Source organism: Delphinapterus leucas, chromosome 6 (genome assembly GCF_059928025.1).
Source record: "Delphinapterus leucas isolate spDelLeu-1000000601 "Yukka" chromosome 6, BTC_Dleu_Yukka2, whole genome shotgun sequence".
Lineage (NCBI taxonomy): Eukaryota > Metazoa > Chordata > Mammalia > Artiodactyla > Monodontidae > Delphinapterus > Delphinapterus leucas.
The window spans coordinates 239,675-255,919 of NC_143134.1; positions in this window are offsets into that span (position 1 = coordinate 239,675).

Below are 16,245 nucleotides of genomic sequence, written 5' to 3' on the forward strand. Positions count from 1 at the left end.
TCCAGGCCGGAGTGAACTCACACCAGAGGGCCCTCATCATGAAACTGAGCAACCCAATGTTGGGACCTCAGAGCAGAAGGCCAACATTCCCATGGGGTTGGGAACCTGGCAGGAGTGTACTCGCACCACAGGGTGCACATCAGAAAATTTTGGGAGCTCAGGAGTTAGGGCCTGACGCCAGCGGTCCCTCATTACCGAGGGGAGGAGACCCTCAGCAGGCACCAACTCCCAACTGAGGGCCCATGTATCCAAGGTGACGTGTGCCAGTCAGGCAGGAGTGACCTCACAGCAGAGGGCCTACCTCACAGAAGAGTGAGGAACCCAGCCAGCATAAGACTCTCACCAGAGAACCCACATCACCAAGGGGATCGGAAAAAGGCAGGAGTGTCCTCACACCAGTGGGGCCACATTATACAAAGGTGAGGAACCCAGCACATGTGGCCTAAACCAGAGGACCCACATTTCCAAGGGGCTCCGAGTGAGGCAGGCAGGAGTAGCCTAACAACACAGGGCCCACAGAATAAAAAATGTGAGGAATCCAGCAGTTTGAACCTCCCAGCAGGTGGCCCAGATCATGGAGTCTATGGGACCCAGGCCACAGTGAACTCACAGCAGAGGGCCCACATCATGAAACTGTGAGCAACCCAGCCGGTGGGACCTCAAAGCAGAAGGCCCACATCCCCATGGGGATGGGAACCTCACAGGAGTGTCCTCGCACAACTTAGAACATATCAGAAAATGGGGGAACCCAGCAGTTAGGGCCTGACGCCAGAGGGCCCTCATCACCGAGGAGAGGAGGCTACCAGCAGGCTCCAAATGCCACCAGAGGGCCGACGTCACCAAGGCAACGGGAGCAAGCCAGGCAGGAGTTACCTCACAGCAGAGGGCTCACCTCACAGGAGTGTGAGGAACCCAACCAGGATCAGACTCTAACCAGAGGGCCCACATCACCAAGGGGATGGAAACCAGGCAGGAGTGCCCTCACACCAGTGGGGCCACATCAGCAAAAGGTGAGGAACACAGCACATGTGGCCTCAAACAAGGGGACACACATCACGAAAGGGCTGGGAGTGAGGCATGCAGGAGGAGACTCAAAACAGAGGGCCCATGGAATAAAAAAGGTGAGGAACCCCGCAGTTGGAAGCTCCAAGCAGGTGGCCCAGAGCACCGAGGCTATGGGATCCATGCCGGAGTGAACTCACAGTAGACGGCCCACATTCTGACACTGTGAGCAACACAGCCGTTGGGACCTCACAGCAGAAAGCCCACATCCCCATGGGGATGGGACCCTGGCAGGAGTGTACTCGCATGACAGGCCGCACATCAGAAAATTTTGGGAGCCCATGAGCTAGGGCCTGACGCCAGTGGGTCCTCATTACCGAGGGGAGGAGACTCCCAGCAGGCACCAACTCCCAAGTGAGGGTGCACATCGCCAAGGTGACGTGTGCCAGCCAGGCAGGAGTGACCTCACAGCAGAGGGCCCACCTCCCAGAAGTGTGAGGAATCCAGCCAGGATCAGACTCTCACCAGAGGGCCCCCATCACCAAGGGGATGGGAACCAGGCAGGAGTGTCCTCACACCAGTGGGGCCACATCAATAAAAGTGAGGAAACTGGCACAGGTGGCCTCAAACCAGAAGACCTACATCACAAATGGGCTGGGAGTGAGTCAGGAAGGAGGAGCGTGAAAACACAGGACCCAAAGAATAAAAAAGGTAAGGAATCCAGCAGTAGGAACCTCCCAGCAGGCGGCTCAGAGCACAGAGTCTATGGGATCTAGGCCTGAGTGAACTAACACCAGAGAGCCAACATCATGAAACGGTGAACAACACAGGTGTTGGGACCTTAGAGCAGAAGGCCCACATGCCCATGGGAATGGGAACCTGGCAGGAGTGCCCTCGCACCACTTAGCACGTATCAGAAAATGTGGGAACCCAGCAGTTAGGGCCTGATGCCAGAGGGCCTCATCACCGAGGGGAGGAGGCTCCCAGCAGGCTCCAACTGCCACCAGAGGGCCGACGTCGCCAAGGTGGGGTGTGCCAGCCAGGCAAGAATGACCTCAGAGAAGAGGGCCCACCTCACAGAAGTGTGAGGTACCCAACCAGGATCAGACTCTCGCCGGAGGGACCACATCACCAAGGGGATGGGAAGAAGGCAGGAGTGTCCTCACACCAGTGGGGCCACATCATCAAAAGATGAGGAACCCATCACATGTGGCCTCAAACCAGAGGACACACATCACCAAGGGGCTGGGAGTGAGGCAGGTGTCTGGAGGAGCACATTTAACTCTAATTTCCCACCAGGAAGAGGAAGTAACCAAAGGCTCAGAGTGCCGTGCCACACCCTGATTACGGCCTGAAGCAAACCTGTGGTTTTGTGGCCAGCTTTCAAGGAAGCGAGTTAAGAAAGGAAATCACGGGCGCTGTAATTCACAAACCCACAGAGTTATAAATGACAGCTATTGGCAAAAATATATTGAAGTAAGTCTGCAAAGAGGACTTGAAAACGAGGCAGAATTGCAGGAATCATATATCAGGAGGTAGATTGGAATTGCGTTTAAAGCATGTGAAAAGCGGCAGATCTTTGACAGTGATGCACTTGGACAAAAAGTGCGTATACATTTTTTCCTGAATATATTCAGAAAAAACGCATATGCACTTTTTGGCCAACCAAGCACTCCAGCAATGGAAATCCACACTACATTGAAGTCTCATTTCCCATTCGTCAAAAGGGCCATCTGAAAAAAGTGTAAAAACCAGAAACACAGGACAGGCCATGGAGAACAGGGAGCCTTGTTATGCTGATGGGCGGGATGTAAATTGCCAACAGACACTGTGGAGATGTTTATGGTGTATCCTGAAACATCTGAAAAACAAAGCTACAGAGCCTAGGGCACTTCCACTTTTGCCCCTATAGCTTAGGAAATTTAAAATCAACAAGACACAGCCAACACAAAATTTAGGGCTGCTGTGTTTACAAGAACCTCCAGTCCAGTACAAATTAAATATCCCAGAAAGAAAAAAATGGATAAAGAAGTTGTGCTACCTACGTACAACGGAATATCACTCAGCAATGAAATCAATGTCATCAGGCCTGTAGCAGCAAATTGAGTGGATTTAGGTATGATGATTCTAAGAGAAATATGTCACACACAGAAAGATAATTATCATAAGATATCACTAATAGAGGGAGTGTAAACTTGGCTACACATAAACTAAATTACAAAACCGAACAGAGTCTCACATTTAGATAAAAAACTTATGCATCCTTAAGGGGAAAGTTGAGTTGGGGTGCTGTATAAAACCAGAGATTGAAATTAGCACACATACCGTTCCATAAGCCAAATATGTAATAGACAAGACCTACTCTTTTCTCAACAAAATAGACTCCTCCATGGTGTATCACCTCACACCTGTTAGAATGGGCATCATCAGAAAATCTACAAACAACAAATGTTGGAATGGGTGTGGAGATAAGGAACCTTCTTCCACTATTTTTGGGAATGTAAATTGATACAGTCACTGTGGAGAACGTTATGGAGTTTCTTATAAAACTAAGAATAGAATTACCATATGATACAGCAATCCCAGTACTGGGCATATACCCAGACAAAACCATAAAACGAAAAGAGACATTCACCGCAATGTTCATTGCATCACTATTTACAATATCCAGGTAATGCAAGCAACCTAAATGTCCACAGACAGAAGAATGCATAAAGATGTGGTACAAGTATAAAATGGAATATTACTAAGCCATAAAAAGGAATGAAATTGGGTCATTTGTAGAGACGTTGATGGATCTAGAGACTGTCATACAGAGTGAAGTAAGTCAGAAAGAGAAAAACAAATCTTGTGTATTAATGCATATATGTGGAACCTAGAAAAATTGTACAGATGAACCGTTTTGCAAGGCAAAAATACAGCAACAGATGTAGACAACAAACGTATGGACACCAAGGGGGGAAAGCTGTTGGGGGTAGTGGTGGAAGGAGTTGACATATTGGGATTGGCATGTATACATTTATATGTATAAAAGAGATAACCACAAAGAACCTGCTTTATAAAAAAATAAAATAAAATTCAAAGTTAAAAAAATAAAATTAAAATAATTAAAACAGAAAAAAATTCTTCCCTTCACATACATGTATTTATATGAATAAATTATTTCCATGCTTATATCTGTAAATACAAAAAAGAGGAATAAAATCTACCTTGAACCAAAAATGAAAAAAAGAAAAAAAAACAGAACCTACAAGTTACACAGAGGAAAACCGTATCAGGGCACTTGCTCCAGTTGTAAACAATTCTGAAGTTGGTCAGTGGTGGGGAATCATCTCCCATTCAGCCAGCAGGCCCTACGCAACAAGCGTCCTCATTGCAAAGCTGGGGGACCGTGCCGAGGCATCTGTGAGTAAACGTGGGCTGAGCCCCAGGCCAGCTGCTGCTGAAATGTTCCCACCCTTCCCAGGTAAAACACCTGAATATGTACAAGGACTTGAAAGCCTAGAGGAAGGGCCATGGAGCCACATGAGTGACAGCATGCCAGCCGACTTGGTGCCTGCAGGCCAGCCAGGATGGTCCTGGCCCTGGGTACTCTTCTGGAAGCTTTCCATTTCCCTGCCTGAGATACCCCTGCTGTCCCGGCCCCCACTGCATTCTTCCTTCCTCACCTCTGCCCAGGGAGAAATTCAAGCGGCAGGTATGGGTGACACATCCTCTTCTTTAGGAGGTGGCATCTTGGCAACTGCTGCAGAAAGTCCAGCAGAGCCCCACTCACACTGGGCCACCCACAAAGCCGTGGCATCTCACTCCCTCCCACCAGCCCAGCCCCGAGACTGCTGACTGGGCAGAGAAAATGGCGTCAGGCACAGCTGCAGGGGCTCTTGCTGCCTGGAGCGGTGTTTATATTGATCTCAACCCAGGCACACCTGGGGAGGACTGGTCGGCATGGTAAGGCTTCCCAGGCCAGCCAATAATCACCCCTCAGGGGCTCACAGTTGCCGAAAATGGAACTTTCTGAATCGGCCAGGTCCAAGGAACAGGTGTGGGCTCCTGAGAGTCAGGATGGACAAGGGGCTGCAGCTCTGGCTTGTTTTCTAATTATATTATCTGGCCCATGAGTGGGAGACAACTTCAAGAAAACCCTCTCCTAATGAGAGGAACCCAGGAGTCAGGGAGAGGAGGGGTGTGTGGTGGGTGGAGACAGAGGCCTGGTGCCCCGGGTGCAGTGGAAGTCTCTGGAAGACCAGGTGGAGGGAGGCCACACAGAGTGATGCCCAGGGTCACAGACCTGTCGGAGCTGCTGTTTGTTAGTTCAAGTCCTGCTCTGAGGTGCTCTGTGTCAGATCTGAGTGACAGGTGAGCTGGGAGTGCTCTGCAATGAGGGCGATGTGCACGGTTCCTCTGTGCCCAGCCCTGCCACCGTAACTGCAAGGGTAGCTCTGTATCCTGAGAGGGGTCTGACCACGAAAGCCCCGTGGTCTGGGGTGGGGGTAGGGTACCTGCGCAGGTGATCTCCATATCCTGGGATTGGCCTGATCTCGAGAGCCCCATGGGCTGCTGGAGTCCTGGTAAAGGATGTCAGGACAGTCAGTGAAGCCACCAAGGATATACCTCCAGTAGTTCCTAAAACCTACACCCTGCTGGTCATTCTACCAACCACCAGGACATGGTATTCTGTATTAGTCTTCAATGATGCCTTCTTTTGTATTCCGTTAGTGTCAGAGTCACAAGAAATTTTGGCTTGTGAGTGGCAGGACTCAACATACAACTAAAACAATACTTCTGGGCCGTCTTGCCCAAAGGGTTCAAAAATTCCCACACCATCTTTGGGGAAAGCTCAGCTAAAGACCTAAAAGTTCTACCACTGGAAAAGGAAACACTCCTTCAATATGCAGACGACATTCTGATCACCAGCCCTACTAAGGAGACCTCTGAACTACCAAGCCAATAAAGGATACAAGTTGTCCAAGAAAAAGCTCAAATATCACAGACTACGGCGACCTGCCTGGGCTTCATTCTCACAGAAGGTCGGAGAAGCCCATCCCAGGAAAGGGAAGAAACAATTTACAGCCTTACCCATATCTAAAACTAGAAGACAGCTTAGGGGTCCCCAGGGAGGCCAGGGTTTGCTGCTTCTGGATCCCTAACTACAGTCTACTAGCTGGACCTCTATATGAAACACTGAAAGGAAAAGATGATGATCCTTTTGAATAGAATCCAGAAGTGGCCTTTCAAGAATGGAAAGAGCAGTCAATTCAGACCCTTGCCCTGGAACTCCCTAATTTAGCTAAACCCTTTGATCTTTACATTCCTGGTGAAAAGGGAATCGCCATTGGAGTATTAGTGCAAAAACTGGGACCACTTGAAATGGAACAATGCAAGAATGCCATCCAGGTAGGATAAACTACAGTCACCAAGGGACTTGGCCCACTGCCACATCTGGCCAAGATACTGGCGGTATCTAAAAACCTGGAAATCAGCAGCACAAAAGGCCACCTCCCTCCTAAGGGAAAAGGACCCCACGTGGTGATCCTAACCCCCAACCATGCCCTGAAGTTGCAGGGTTTGCTCCGTGGGCACACTGACCTCGAATGAGGTGGCCCTCCAACTCCAACCTCCAGAGAGATAACCGGGAGCAACGGGGCACCATGACGACTCATGTGACCATCACTTGACCTGGAGTTTCTCTCATAAAACAACAAAAGTGTGTCCCAAAAGAGTAGACTACTGCTTGCAGGACTTACTGCACCCAGAGCGGACCTAATAATCTTGGCAGGGGAAAAGTATATCACGCTGTCAGCATAGAAAAGCCTACAGACACTGTGATAATGGTGGCCAATAAGACCGGCTGGACTCCTGTTTACTTCAAAAGGCTGTTGACTCAGTGGCCATCATGATCCTTCATCACCACTGACCCTGGATTGTCTGGGAGTTGAGCGGACAGGGTCCTGACACCTGGTGCTGTTTTTACGTTAATCCAGGGGCCTAATTGAAGAAAGCGCAGACTACTGGTCGGAGCATCTAGGCTGGCAGAAACGGTCAGCCTAAGGTGGCCGAACAAATGTGGGGCGGGGTGAAACTGGACCTCACAGCGTCACTGCACATCTCCTTCCTGGACCCTTAAAGGTCATTAGAATCTATAACACTTCCAATATTGGTGCTCAGGCGGACGAGCAGGGAGGCAGGAGGCCTGGGGACAATCAACGTCACCTGGAGGCTGCTGGGAAGTTCTGACCCTCGCCCACAGGTATGAGGGCTCCTAACTCAGCATTCAGCAGTTACAGAAGAAGGGTCTGCACCCTCAGCACTCCAAGAATGAGGAAGGGGACAAAATGCAGAAGAGGGGTTTGTCCCAGGCAAAGCCCCTTAAAAATCCCTGGGAGATAAAAATAGAATCTGGGCAATAAAATAAAGTCTAACCTTTTTTATCCTTTGTGCTTTGTCTAATTTCACGTGCTCCTAGGGTCCCGCATACAGAGGTTCCACACCCGGCACTTCAGACCAGATTTTCTAGTGCAGAATGGCTGGGTCGACACCTCAGATCCTGGGGCACAGTGCACACTCCGTGATATAGAGCCTGAGCTGCAGCCAGCCGGGCCCTCAAGAGCTCCGCCCCCTCCCTCCCACTGACTCTGACAGGATCTCTACACAGCAGCCCAGCCCAAAGCCCACGGGGTAGCACATGCTCTCACCTCTCCATTCTCTGATCAAAATATAAAGTTTCCTTTGCTTCTGAACCAAACTCAGTCTCGATCTTTTGGCTCCAATGACACTGGGCAGGGGGACACTTGTTGGGATCCACTCTGGAGGATCAGTAACAGAAATTGAGAACATTGTAACTTCAATGAACAGATGTGTGAGCCAAACTGTAATTAACATAGAACAGTGTATAAGGCTCGGGCAAAATAAGATGTTTCTAACACTTCCATTTGATATTTCCATCACTTTATTATAAGCAAGTTCAGTGAAAAGGTTTGTCTTATTTGTCAGGTCAATATTAGAGAAACGAAGTGATTTCTTTCCAAGGATGTACATCTAGTAATCTTGGTTAAAGCTTCAATCTTGTTTTAAATGCTTTTCCATTGAAAATGATACCTCTCTTTCAGCTGCCCCATTTATGAGAAGTATAAAGTCTTATAATTTATTATTACCAAAGGGGAAAGGTGAGAGGAGGGATAAATTAACAGTTTGAGATTAACACATACACACTGCTATGTATAAAATCGATCATCAACAAGGAACTACTGTATAGCACCAGGAACTACACTCAATATTTTACAATAACCTATAAGGGGAAATAATCTGAAAAAGAATAGATATTTTTATTGACATCATCTATCAATGACAGTTAAAATGGAACCTAAGGGAAGCCGGTGGTGAGTGCTTCTGACCCTGAAGACTTCAGTCATCTAAAGTTTGGACTCTGCCTACTTCCCAAGGCCCTTAATGAACATATGTGTAGCCGTAGCTTAAAAAATTCCCCAGTTTGGGTTGTGGAGAGACACTGATTTTGTAAAAGCCCTGGTGTTCTCCTCATATGAATGGGACACTTTCTACAGCTAAAACATGCCTGTCACACCCAGAGGATGGTATAACATCTGATCGGGAAGAGTTTGGAAAAGGCATCTCATCTCCTCATCTCCTGGTGCTCGGGTTCACCCCTCCAGCGTCTTTACGAACAGTCTCCCCACTTGGAGATGTCAGCACTGTCAACATCTTGTTGCAGACAGTTTGGAATTTGTCCAGAGGATGAAGCAGAAGGTGGAGGAACAATGAGAGACAAGTCTTAGGTGTTCGGACAGGCACATGTCACTCTTATTTCCAATCAGGAAGACGAATTGACCAAAGGCTAGGGTTGCCCATGGAAACAGAATAGGGCTTGAGGAAATCCCGCTGCTTTGTGGCCAGTTCCCATAAACACAAGTTGAAAAATGGAACTCAGGGACACTAAAATTCACGAAACTGCAGAGTTGAAAATATCTGTCACTGAAAAATGTCTTGAGGAAAGTCAGAGAAAAGGATGTGTAAGCAACGGAGAATGGCAGGAAAGGGATTGGAAGAGGTAGAAAGGACTCGCCATTAAGCACAAGAAAAGGGGCTGAACATTGCCAACATTGCAGTTGGCCAAAAAGGGTGTATGCGTCTTTTTCTGTATATATTCAAGAAAAGGGCATACACTTTTTTAGCCAACCAAACAGGTGGGCACTGGAAATCAATACTACAAAACATATCACTTCGCATCAGTCAGAAGAGCCGTCCTCATAAAGTGTAAACACCAGAAATGCAGGACAGGGCAAGGAGAAAAGGGAGCCCTGTGAGGCTTATACTGGAAATGTATATTGCCAACGGTCACTCTGGAGAAGTGTATTGTGTTTACTAAAGCATCTAAAAAATGAGCTACAGAGCACAGGGCACTTGCACTCATGGACGTATATCTTGGGAAAAACAAAAATCGAGAGGACACAGGCACCCCAATGTATACCGCCTCACTGTTTAAAAGATCCTCGACTAGGATATAACTTAAATGTCTCTGGAGGGAAAAAATGGATACAGATGTGGTGCTTATGTAGAGTGGAATATGACTCAGCCTGGAAATCAATGAAATATGGCCACTTGTAACAACTCCAGAGGAGTTACGTATGATCATTCAAAGTCAGAGAATTCAAAAACAAAAAGACATACTATATCACTAATACATGGAATGTAAACTTGGCTACACATGAACTGAATTACAAAACAGAACAGGGTGTCAAATATAGAAAACCAACTTATTCTTGCTTAGAGATAAAGGTGAGTTGGGGTGCTGCATAAAACCAGAGATTGAAATTAGCACAGATACAGTTCCATAAGCCAAATATGTAATAGTCAAGACCTACAACTTGCTCAACAAAATGGACTCAACACCCCATATTCAACGCCTAGGAATATACCTGACTAATAAGAATCTTCAAACCCATGGTTTTATATGTCTCCGTAAGAGAATCAAGCGTGTGTACAGTGGCATGAACACATCAGTGAAAATACGATAAATCCCATTATCAAAATAAATTACAGAAACAAAAAACACAATGACAGTGAAATAGAGAGCAATTCTTAGAGAGCAATTCTCAAATAATTCATTCAGGGCTTGTGATGCAACCTGGATTTACCACATCTACACCCAGAGCTGGGTGTGACATAAGGCTGGACACTTCGGGCTGATAGCATTGGTGAGATTCGGTGAGCAAACTCAGACCCTTTGAAGTCATACTGCATGGTACCCATTCCATGGGTCCCAACTCTCCAAGTTTAAGGGATTCTTCCTTCAGTTAAATCATGCATGGGAAGCCCAGAGTACGGTCCCCTGTGTGATTGGGAAACGTTTTCAAAGGCATCTCAGTTTTCGAGCCCAGGGACTAGGCTTCACCATTCCAGACGCTTTACTAACACTCTCCCCACTTGGAGAGTCAGTGCCTTTAACCTCCTGTTTGGCACAGTTTGCAATTTCTGCACAAGATGAACAGGAATAGGTAGAACCAATAAGGGACTAGCTGTAGGTGTCTGCACGGGCAAATGGAACGCTCATTTCCCACCAGGAAGAGGAATTAACCAAAGTCTCAGCATGCCCGGCCAGAAACAGATTAGGGCCTGAACCAATCCTGCGGTTTTGCAGCCAGCTCACAAGAAAGCGAGTTGAAGAAAGGAGCTCAGGGGCACTGTAATTCACAAACCTGCAGAGTTATGAATGACAGCTATCGTCCCAAAATGTATTGAAGTAAGTCTTAAAAGAGGACTTGAAAGCGGGGCAGAATTTCAGGAAAACGATTTCAGGGGGTAGACTGGAATTGCACTTAGAGCATAGGAAATGAGGCAGAATGTCGACAATGATGCACTTGGCCAAAAAGGGCGTATGCGTTTTTTCCTGAATATATTCAGGAAAAAACGCATACGCACTTTTTGGCTAACCAAGCAAGCGTGTAAAGGAAATCTGCACTACAATGAAGTCTCACTGCCCCCCGGTCAAAAGGGCATTCTGAAAAACGTGTAAAATGCAGAAAGGCAGGACAGGTCATGGAGAACAGGGAGCCTTGTTATGCTGATGGGCGGGATGTAAATTGCCAACAGCCACGCTGGAGAAGTGTATGGTGTTTCCTGAAACACGTAGGAAACAAAGCAACACAGCCTATGGCACTTCCACTTATGGTCCTATAGCTTAGGGAAACTAAAATCAAAAACACACAGCCACCCCAAAGTTTGGGACGGCTCTGTTTACAAGAACCTCGTCTACGGAAAAAGTTAGATATCCGAGACAGCAAAAAATGGATAAAGAAGTTGTGGTACGCACGTACAATGGAATATCACTCAGCAATGATATCTACGTCATCAGGACGGTAGCGGCATAATCAGTGGATTCAGGTACGATGATTCTACGAGAAATATGTCACACAGAAAAAGAAACATCATAAGATATCAGTAATACACGGAATATGAACTTGGCTACACATGAACTGAATTACAAAACAGAACAGGATCTCAAATTTAGAAAACACACTTATGCTTGCTTATGGGGAAAGGTGAGTTGGGGTGCTGCATAAAACCAGAGATTGAAATTAGCACAGATACCGTTCCATAAGCCAAATATATAATAAACAAGACCTACTCCTTGTTCAACGAAATGGACTCAACAGCCCATATTCAACGCCTGGGAATATACGTGACAAGTAATAATCTTAAAACCCATGGATTTATATGTCTCCATAAGGAAATCAAGCGTGTGTACAGCGGCCTAAACGCAGCAGTGAAAATCCGATAAATCCCATTATCAAAATAAATTTCAAAAACAAAACACAATGACAGTGAAATAGAGAGCAATTCTTAAATAATTCATTCAGGGCTTGTGATGCAACCTGCATTTACCACATCTACACCCAGAGCTGGGTGAGACATAAGGCTGGACACTTCGGGCTGATAGCATTGGTGAGGTTCGGTGAGCAAACGCAGACCCTTTGAAGTCATACTCCATGGTACGCATTCCATGGGTCCCAACTCTCCAGGTGTAAGGGATTCTTCCTTCAGCTAAAACATGCATGGGAAACACAGTGTATGGTCCACCATGTGGTTGGGAAACGTTTTCAAATGCATCTCAGTTTTCGTCCCCTGGTACTCGGGTTCACCATTCCAGACGCTTTACGAACACTCTCCCCACTTGGAGAGTCAGTGCCTTTAACCTCCTGTTTGGCACAGTTTGCAATTTCTGCGCAAGATGAACAGGAATAGGGAGAACCAATGAGAGACTAGCTGTAGGTGTCTGCACGGGCAAATGGAACGCTCATTTCCCACCAGGAAGAGGAATTAACCAAAGGCTCAGCATGCCCGACCGGAAACAGATTAGGGCCTGAAGCAATCCTGCGGTATTGCGGCCAGCTCACAAGAAAGCGAGTTGAAGAAAGGAGCTCAGAGGCACTGTAATTCACAAACCTGCAGAGCTATGAATGACAGCTATCGTCCAAAAATGTATCGAAGTAAGTCTTCGAAGAGGACTTGAAAGCGCGGCAGAATTTCAGGAAAACGATTTCAGGGGGTAGACTAGAATTGCACTTAAAGCATAGGAAAAGAGGCAGAATGTCGACAATGATGCACTTGGACAAAAAGGGCGTATGCGTTTTTTCCTGAATATATTCATGAAAAAACGCATACGCACTTTTTGGCCAACGAAGCAAGCGTGTAAAGGAAATCTGCACTACAATGAAGTCTCACTGCCCCCTGGTCAAAAGGGCCATCTGAAAAACGTGTAAAATCCAGAAAGGCAGGACAGGTCATGGAGAACAGGGAGCCTTGTTATGCTGATGGGCGGGATGTAAATTGCCAACAGCCACTCTGGAGAAGTGTATGGTGTTTCCTGAAACACGTAGGAAACAAAGCAACACAGCCTATGGCACTTCCACTTATGGTCCTATAGCTTAGGGAAATTAAAATCAAAAACACACAGCCACCCCAAAGTTTGGGACGGCTCTGTTTACAAGAACCTCGTCTACGGTACAAGTTAATTATCCGAGAAAGCAAAAAATGGATAAAGAAATTGTGGTACGCACGTACAATGGAATATCACTCAGCAATGAAATCTATGTCATCAGGCCCGTAGAGGCATAATGAGTGTATTCAGGTATGATGATTCTACGAGAAATAAGTCACACAGAAAAAGAAACATCATAAGATATCACTAATACACGGAATGTAAACTTGGCTACACATGAACTGAATTACAAAACAAAACAAGGTCTCAAATTTAGAAAACCAACTTATGCTTGCTTATGGGGAAACGTGAGCTGGGGTGCTGCATAAAACCAGAGATTGAAATTAGCACAGATACCGTTCCATAAGCCAAATATATAAAAGACCAAACCTACTCCTTGCTCAACGAAATGGACTCAACACCCCATATTCAACGCCTGGGAATATACCTGTCAAGCAAGAATCTTAAAACCCATGGATTTATATGTCTCCATAAGGAAATCAAGCATGTGTACAGCGGCCTAAACGCAGCAGTGAAAATCCGATAAATCCCATTACCAAAATAAATTTCAAAAACAAAACACAATGACAGTGAAATAGAGAGCAATTCTTAGAGAGCAATTCTCAAATAATTCATTCAGGGCTTGTGATGCAACCTGGATTTACCACATCTACACCCAGAGCTGGGTGTGACATAAGGCTGGACACTTCGGGCTGATAGCATTGGTGAGATTCGGTGAGCAAACTCAGACCCTTTGAAGTCATACTGCATGGTACCCATTCCATGGGTCCCAACTCTCCAAGTTTAAGGGATTCTTCCTTCAGTTAAATCATGCATGGGAAGCCCAGAGTACGGTCCCCTGTGTGATTGGGAAACGTTTTCAAATGCATCTCAGTTTTCGAGCCCAGGGACTAGGCTTCACCATTCCAGACGCTTTACTAACACTCTCCCCACTTGGAGAGTCAGTGCCTTTAACCTCCTGTTTGGCACAGTTTGCAATTTCTGCACAAGATGAACAGGAATAGGTAGAACCAATAAGGGACTAGCTGTAGGTGTCTGCACGGGCAAATGGAACGCTCATTTCCCACCAGGAAGAGGAATTAACCAAAGTCTCAGCATGCCCGGCCAGAAACAGATTAGGGCCTGAACCAATCCTGCGGTTTTGCAGCCAGCTCACAAGAAAGCGAGTTGAAGAAAGGAGCTCAGGGGCACTGTAATTCACAAACCTGCAGAGTTATGAATGACAGCTATCGTCCCAAAATGTATTGAAGTAAGTCTTAAAAGAGGACTTGAAAGCGGGGCAGAATTTCAGGAAAACGATTTCAGGGGGTAGACTGGAATTGCACTTAGAGCATAGGAAATGAGGCAGAATGTCGACAATGATGCACTTGGCCAAAAAGGGCGTATGCGTTTTTTCCTGAATATATTCAGGAAAAAACGCATACGCACTTTTTGGCTAACCAAGCAAGCGTGTAAAGGAAATCTGCACTACAATGAAGTCTCACTGCCCCCCGGTCAAAAGGGCATTCTGAAAAACGTGTAAAATGCAGACAGGCAGGACAGGTCATGGAGAACAGGGAGCCTTGTTATGCTGATGGGCGGGATGTAAATTGCCAACAGCCACGCTGGAGAAGTGTATGGTGTTTCCTGAAACACGTAGGAAACAAAGCAACACAGCCTATGGCACTTCCACTTATGGTCCTATAGCTTAGGGAAACTAAAATCAAAAACACACAGCCACCCCAAAGTTTGGGACGGCTCTGTTTACAAGAACCTCGTCTACGGAAAAAGTTAGATATCCGAGACAGCAAAAAATGGATAAAGAAGTTGTGGTACGCACGTACAATGGAATATCACTCAGCAATGATATCTACGTCATCAGGACGGTAGCGGCATAATCAGTGGATTCAGGTACGATGATTCTACGAGAAATATGTCACACAGAAAAAGAAACATCATAAGATATCAGTAATACACGGAATATGAACTTGGCTACACATGAACTGAATTACAAAACAGAACAGGATCTCAAATTTAGAAAACACACTTATGCTTGCTTATGGGGAAAGGTGAGTTGGGGTGCTGCATAAAACCAGAGATTGAAATTAGCACAGATACCGTTCCATAAGCCAAATATATAATAAACAAGACCTACTCCTTGTTCAACGAAATGGACTCAACAGCCCATATTCAACGCCTGGGAATATACGTGACAAGTAATAATCTTAAAACCCATGGATTTATATGTCTCCATAAGGAAATCAAGCGTGTGTACAGCGGCCTAAACGCAGCAGTGAAAATCCGATAAATCCCATTATCAAAATAAATTTCAAAAACAAAACACAATGACAGTGAAATAGAGAGCAATTCTTAAATAATTCATTCAGGGCTTGTGATGCAACCTGCATTTACCACATCTACACCCAGAGCTGGGTGAGACATAAGGCTGGACACTTCGGGCTGATAGCATTGGTGAGGTTCGGTGAGCAAACGCAGACCCTTTGAAGTCATACTCCATGGTACGCATTCCATGGGTCCCAACTCTCCAGGTGTAAGGGATTCTTCCTTCAGCTAAAACATGCATGGGAAACACAGTGTATGGTCCACCATGTGGTTGGGAAACGTTTTCAAATGCATCTCAGTTTTCGTCCCCTGGTACTCGGGTTCACCATTCCAGACGCTTTACGAACACTCTCCCCACTTGGAGAGTCAGTGCCTTTAACCTCCTGTTTGGCACAGTTTGCAATTTCTGCGCAAGATGAACAGGAATAGGGAGAACCAATGAGAGACTAGCTGTAGGTGTCTGCACGGGCAAATGGAACGCTCATTTCCCACCAGGAAGAGTAATTAACCAAAGGCTCAGCATGCCCGACCGGAAACAGATTAGGGCCTGAAGCAATCCTGCGGTATTGCGGCCAGCTCACAAGACAGCGAGTTGAAGAAAGGAGCTCAGAGGCACTGTAATTCACAAACCTGCAGAGCTATGAATGACAGCTATCGTCCAAAAATGTATCGAAGTAAGTCTTCGAAGAGGACTTGAAAGCGCGGCAGAATTTCAGGAAAACGATTTCAGGGGGTAGACTAGAATTGCACTTAAAGCATAGGAAAAGAGGCAGAATGTCGACAATGATGCACTTGGACAAAAAGGGCGTGTGCGTTTTTTCCTGAATATATTCATGAAAAAACGCATACGCACTTTTTGGCCAACCAAGCAAGCGTGTAAAGGAAATCTGCACTACAATGAAGACTCA